Source organism: Priapulus caudatus, unplaced genomic scaffold (assembly GCF_000485595.1).
Source record: "Priapulus caudatus unplaced genomic scaffold, Priapulus_caudatus-5.0.1 Scaffold5808, whole genome shotgun sequence".
Taxonomy (NCBI): Eukaryota; Metazoa; Priapulida; class Priapulimorpha; order Priapulimorphida; family Priapulidae; genus Priapulus; species Priapulus caudatus.
Window position 1 is genome coordinate 1 of NW_014582869.1, and position 7,025 is coordinate 7,025.

At 42.3% G+C, this 7,025-nt stretch overlaps 1 non-coding gene across 1 annotated transcript; it reads left to right on the top strand.

Annotated features, from left to right (window-relative positions):
- The first annotated feature begins 6,310 nt into the window (after positions 1–6,310).
- Positions 6,311–6,383, top strand: Trnam-cau. Its single transcript has one exon. It is a non-coding gene; the product is annotated as a tRNA-Met (tRNA).
- The last annotated feature ends 642 nt before the right edge of the window (positions 6,384–7,025 follow it).

The following is a 7,025-nucleotide window of genomic DNA, read 5'->3' on the forward strand; positions in this document are numbered from 1 at the left end:
TGTGTGTATGACTGGCTGATCTACCGAGTAGCTCAATAGGCTTATGGATGCGTCACACACACGCGCTCCCTGCCTCACAGTCAAGCTCGCAATATTGTCGGTGATGTAGTATGGGGCTTATTAATCATAGTACATTTTACACATGCGCACGCACGCACGCACGCACGCACGCACACACACGTATACACACGCACGCACACACGCACACACACGCACGCACGCACGCACACACACACGCGCGCGCGCACACACGTACCAAAAATGTGTATAACAAAACAATATCAATACAATACAATTATAAACTAAAATATGAATAATCCCACAATTTCTGAGTACCAACGAACAGCATGTATCAAAAACCTGCCGCTATCAGCTAAGCGTCGGCTGCAGAGTGTATGTACGCTATCTGTGTCTATTTCATCTGTGGAATTTATGTCAGACGTTTGATAATATCTCCAGGCGATACTGTGCAATACCGCGCCTAAAAAACGTCAAAAATAGATCGGTATTCTGGCATACATCTACTTAAATTATGAAGAAACTGCCTTCGATAGCGCCAGTAGGCCCAGCGCGTCAAGTCTCATAATCTGAAGGTCAGTCGGTTCGATCCTCACGCGGGCAGAATTTTAAAACTTTTCTTTAAAATTCAAGGTTAAAGGGAAGTCGAAAATAGGATTCCAGTATTCTAGCGCCGCTAAATATACTTATAATACACCAAGTTAATTTTTAGCTTCAAACCGCGTGCTGGGATATGAAACGTACGCTGTGACGTTTCGCCTCCTGTCAGGAAAGCTTCTTTTAAAGCTAACTGATGTAAATGCAGTTTTTGACCACGCAGATGGTGTGGTGGTCAATAAGCTTAGTTCGCACACGTGACTAAGCCTGTATTGCCGCCCTCGTCCCGGTTGATGTTTGGGGTCTTGCGGATCCAGATGGCCTCCTTGATCAACGCCTTGATTTTGTTAGGCTCGCGATCAAATGATCTTCGAATTCTCCAATTCGATGGCTGTGGTATGTCCCTTCGCCTACCATGATCACGTGGATCCGCGATTTGGCTGATTTCGGTAGGCGACTGTTTTCGTTGTGCCTAGCTGAACGATTTGGGTGCCTACGGCTGTCGAACGTCCGTTTTTGGTGTTCTTTTAGCGCGGGTATTAAATTTTCGGCCGTTTCTCCCAATGTAACTTCTTTCACCATAGCACACGCGTATCTTATTAGACGCCGAGTGCATCCGTATGTTGTGCATGTCTGTTCTGTCTTTGGATGTACTAAAAGCCGTTTTAGAGTTTCAAACGTCTCACTGTTGACGCCACACCTGCATTTTTTTAGGTGACGCTGAAACTACCGTCCGTGACCCATCTGACGCTAGGGTTAGAGACGATCATCGTCTTTCGCGTTTCTCCGTTTGAGGTTTCTTTTGGGATGATGTTTTTTTCCCGTGGTGTAGAGCCATCTTCCTTGACACCTTTATCGGTGTCCAATTGGATAGCCGCATTTTCCCTAATGCGCTTCTTGATGTGGCGGCCTTCAGCTTACCGCACGTCCTCACTCTCCGTTATAATTATTTGTCCCTACGATCTAGTAGCTCCGCTACCACAGCAGCAGTTTGTGAGTTGACTGTGTTGGTGCTGAGTTTGAAGTTTAAGTAGCTGGTCGCGTGTGCGGACTTTTTTCTGTATCACCGTCAGTTTTTAATTGAGGGCCATCTTCTCGTTTATTGGTGAGTGGTGTCGACGGAAAAAAAAACCAGAAATTTTTTGCATGCAAGTATCTTCCTCGTACGCTAAAATTTTATGTTGTTTGTAGCTGGTCGATGCTGACTTGAGCGTGCTTCCTGTCCATTGTCGTACAGCGAGTACGTCTTTCATACCAGCACGCGTTGAGTAAAAATTAAACATGGTTATTTATATTATTCCTAAACACATCGCGAATGAACCTTATTTAATGAGTTACGCTAATATACTATTTAAGATAGAGCAAACACAGCCTTGATGCGCAGTTAGGCAGCGCGTCGTCTCTAATCTGAAGTACCGTGAGTTCGATGCCTGCACTCGGGGCATAGAAATTTTACAATTATCTTAGAAACCCTTAAAGTTAAAAAGTCGAAAATTAGGCATCAGTATTTTACGGCGCCTAACAATATACTATCAAGACGCTATACAAGAAGGAGAGCGTTACCAACGCCGCTAAAATTGGATGGCTGTGAAACCATGCTGCAGTGTATTAGTGCAAATGTAATAAACTTCCGTATTTTGACGCATTCTATGCAGGTATTTATTGATCAGCTCTCCTACCTTGTTAATATTAAACAAACCGCATGTACCTACGATGGTCTCTACGCCCTAAGATACATGAGCGGTTGAAAATCTGGTATTTTCGCCGAAACCCGACTCGAGATCAGTGTATTAACTGCACAAACTGTCTCTCGTTTTGTGCGGACTGATTTGCTTGCTTCCGGTCAAACCGCTGTGATAGCATGACTACGATACGTTTTATACTACAGCCGTGTAATACAGTCCAGCGTAAGGGGCGGGTCATCCACCATGGACGATAAAATATACCAAGACGTTTTTGTGGCAGTAGGGCTCGTCGGGGTCAATGATGGCAAAATGCCAGAAAGCTAGAAGGCAAAAAATGTCATTGTCAATGAATGACGAAAACACGCGAGTTCCCGAAACTATCGCCCAGAACGAGAGACAGTTGGCAGTAAAACACTGATCCTCGAATCGGTTTTCGGCGACAATACCAGATTTTAACCGCTCATTATCCTCAGCGTAGTACGGCATCGTCGCGGACAAGCGGTATGTTTTATATTAACAAGGTAGAGAGCAGCTGGATCCAATAATACCAGCAAAGAATTGTCAAAATAAACAGGCAAAGTTTATTAATTCGACTAATTACTGCCAAGCATGGTTTTCAGCTATTTCACGCAGTTGTACGCTCTCCTTCTTTATACGCTTCTTGATACTATTTAAAGGAGAGCAAACACAGCGGCTTGATAGCGCCAGTAGGCAGCGCGTAGTCTCATAAATCTGTAAGTCGTGAGCTTCGCCATCCTCACTCCGCGGCTAATAATTTTTAAATTATCTTTGAAATTATAAGTTAAAAAATGTCGAAAATTATTAGTATTTCTAGGCGCTAAACAAATACTTTTTAAAGATAGAGCAAGCCACAAGCCTTGATAGCGGCAGTAGCAGCGCGTCAGTCTTCATAATCTGAAGTCCGTGAGTTCGATCCTCACTCGGCAAGCATTTTAAAATTTATCTTTAGAAATTACAGTTAAAAAATGTCGAAAAAAGGTCAGTATATCTAGCGGGCTAACCATCCTATCAACGGCGTATTTAATGAAGGAGGGTCATACAACGATGAAATGCTGAAACGCATGTTGCAGTATTAATCAAATTAATAAACTTTCGCCCGTTTTATTTTGACGATTATATGCCAGTATTGTAGATTCAGCCTCTCCTACCTTGTTAATATAAAACAAACTGCATGTCCCTGACGAATGCCTCTACGCTAAGATAATTGCGCGCGTAAAAATCCGGTCATTTCGCTGAAAACGCGACTCGAGATGCAGTGTTTACTGCAACTGTCTCTGCATTATTGTGGACTGTAATGTGCTTCCGGTTTGACCGCTGTGTAGGCACTGACTTCGATACGTGTATTACTCCACGCGTTACTACGATGCGCAGCGTAAGGGGCGGCGTCAATCACCAATGACGATAAATAACAAGATGTTTTTTTGGGAGTAATGGCTGCGTCAATGACTGAAATGCAAGAAAAGATAGCAGAGAGAAATAATTTTATTGAGTCAATGAATGACGAAACAGCCGAGTTCCCGAAAGCATCGGCCAGAACGAGAGACAGTTTGCCGCAGTAAACACTGATACTCGAGCTCGCGGTTTTCGACGAAAAGTACGCAGATTTTCAACGCTTAATTATACGTCAGCGTAGACAGGCATCGTAGCGGACAAGCGGTTTGTTTATAAGTAGCAACGCGCGACAACTGATCAATAAATACACAAAGAATCGTTATAAATAAAACAGGCAAAGTTTTATTAATTCGACTAATACTGCAGCATGCGTTTCAGCATTTCACGTTGTACCGCTCTCCTTCTTTATACGCTCTTGATACTAATTTAAGATCAGAAACAGCCAGCCTTGATAGCGCAGTAGCAGCGCCGTCAGTGCTCACAATTCATGAGATCATGAGTTCGATCCTCACTCGCGGGAATAAAGCATTTTAAATTATCTTAGAAATTTAACAGTTAAAAAATGTCGAAAAAGCGTACAGTATTCTAGGCGCCTAACATCCTACATCAAGCAGCGTATTAAGAAGGAGAGCATTACAACGATGAAATGCTGAACACCAATGTTTGCAAGTATTAATCAAATTTAATAACTTTCCCCGTTTTATTTGACGTAATTATATGCCCAGTATTGTAGATCAGGGCTCTCTACCTGTTAATATAAAACAAACTGCATGTCCCTACGATGCCTCTACGCTACAGAAATACATGCGCCGTAAAAATCGGCGTATTTCGCCTGAAACCGACTTCGAAATCAGTGTTTACTGCAACTGTTCTGCTCATTTTTGTCGGACTGTAAGTTGGGCTTCCAGGTTGACGCGCTTGTGTAGCACTGACTCGATACGTTATTACTACACGCGTTTACTACAATCCAGCGTAAGGGGGCGGGTCATCACCATGACGATAAATAAACAAGATGTTTTTGCTGGAGTAATTGGCTGCGTCAATTGACTGGAAATGACGAGAAAAGATAGGCAGAAGGAAAATAAATTTTATGTCAATGAATGACGGAATACACGCGAGGGTTCCCGAAGCTATCGCCAGAACGAGAGACAGTTTGCCAGCTAAGACACTGATCTCGAGGTCGGCTTTTCGACGAAAATACGCAGATTTTCAACGCTTATTATCTCAGCGTAGTAGGCATCGTTAGGGAGCAAGCGTTTGTTTTATAGTAGCAACGCAGGACAACTGATCAAAATAATACCACAAAGAATCGTTAAAATAAAACAGGCAAAGTTATTAAATTCGACTAATACTGCAGGCATGTTTCAGGCATTTCCACCGTTGTCGCTTCTCCTTCTTTATACGCTCTTGATACTATTATAAAGGATAGAGGAAACACAAGCCTTGATAGCGCAAGTAGGCAGCGCGTCAGTCTCATAATCTGGAAGGTCGTGAGTTTCGATCGCTCACATCGGGGCAATTAAATTTTAAAATTATCTTTGAAATTAAGTTAAAAATGCTCGAAAAATATATTAGTATTTCTAAGGCGCTAACATACTTTTTAAAGCATAGAGGAAAACACAGCCATTGATAGCCGCCAGTAGCGCAAGCGCGTCAGTCTCAATAATCTGAAGGTCGTGAGTTCGATATCTCACTCGGGCAAGCATTTTAAAATTATCTTAGAAATTTACAGTTAAAAAATGTCGAAAAAGGTCAGTATTCTAGGCGCTAACATCCTATCAAGAGCGTATTAAGAAGGAGAGCATACAACGATGAAATGCTGAAACCATGTTGCAGTATTAATCAAATTAATAAACTTTCCCCGTTATTATTTTGACGATTTATATGCCGTTATTGTAGATCAGCTCTTCCTACCTTGTTATAAAAACAAAACGTGGGCAATGTCCCTACGATGCTCTACGCTAAGATAATGCGCGGTAAAAATCGGGTATTTTGCCGCTGAAAACCGACTCGACGATCATGTTTACTGCACTGTCTCTCATTTTGTGGACTGTATGCTTGCTTCCGGTTGACCGCCTGTGTAGCCACTGACTTCGATACGTTAATTACTACAGCGTTACTACATCCAGCGAAGGGGCGGGTCATCACGCATGACGCATAAATAACAAGATGTTCTTTGTGGAGTAATGGCTTGCCGTCAAATGACTGAAATGCCGAGAAAAGATAGCATCGAAGGAAAATAAATAATTTTATTGTGCAATGAATGACGCGGAAACACGCGAGGTTTCCCGAAGCTAATCGCCAGAACGAGAGACAGTTGCAGTAAACACTGATCTCGAGTCGGTTTGTCGACGGAAAATACACAGATTATTTCACGCTATTATCTCAGCGCATAAGTAGGCCCATTCGTAGGGGACAAGCGGTTGTTTTATATAGCAACGCAGGACAAAACTGATCAATAATACCACAAGAATCGTTAAAATAAACAGCGCAAGTTTATTATTCGACTAATACTGCAGCATGGTTTCAGCATTTCACCGTTGTACGCTCTCCTTCTTTATACGCTCTTGATACTATTTAAAGATAGAGGAAACACAGCCTTGATAGCGCAGTAGGCAGCGCGTCAGTCTCATAATCTGAAGGTCGTGAGTTCGATCCTCACTCGGGGCAAGAATTTTAAAATTATCTTAGAAATTTAAGTTAAAAAATGTCGAAAATATATTAGTATTCTAGGCGCTAACATACTTTTTAAAGATAGAGGAAACACAAGCCTGATAGCGCAGTAGGTCAGCGCCCGTCAGTCTTCATAACTTGAAGGTCGTTTGAGTTCGATCTCACTCGGGCCCAAGCAATTTTAATAATATCTAGAAATTTTACAGTTAAAGAAATGTCGAAAAAGGTCAGTATCTACGCGCTTAACATCCTATCAAGAGCGTATTAAGAAGGATGAGGTGCATTACAACGAATGAAATGCTGGGAAACCATGATTGCCAGGTATTAATCAAATTAATAAACTTTCCCACGTTTTTATTTGTGACGATTATATGCAGTATTGTAGATCAGCTTCTCCTACCTTGTTAATATAAAACAAACTGACATGTCCTACGATGCCTCTACGCTAAGATTAATGCGCTCGGTAAAAATCGGCGTATTTTCGCTGAAAACCGAGCTCGAGATCCAGTGGTTTACTGCCAACTGTCGTCTCATTTTGATGGACTGTATGGTTGCTTCCGGTGTGACGCGCTGTGTAGCAACTGACTGCGATACGTATTAGCTACAGGCGTTACTACATCCAGCGTAAGGGGCGCGTCA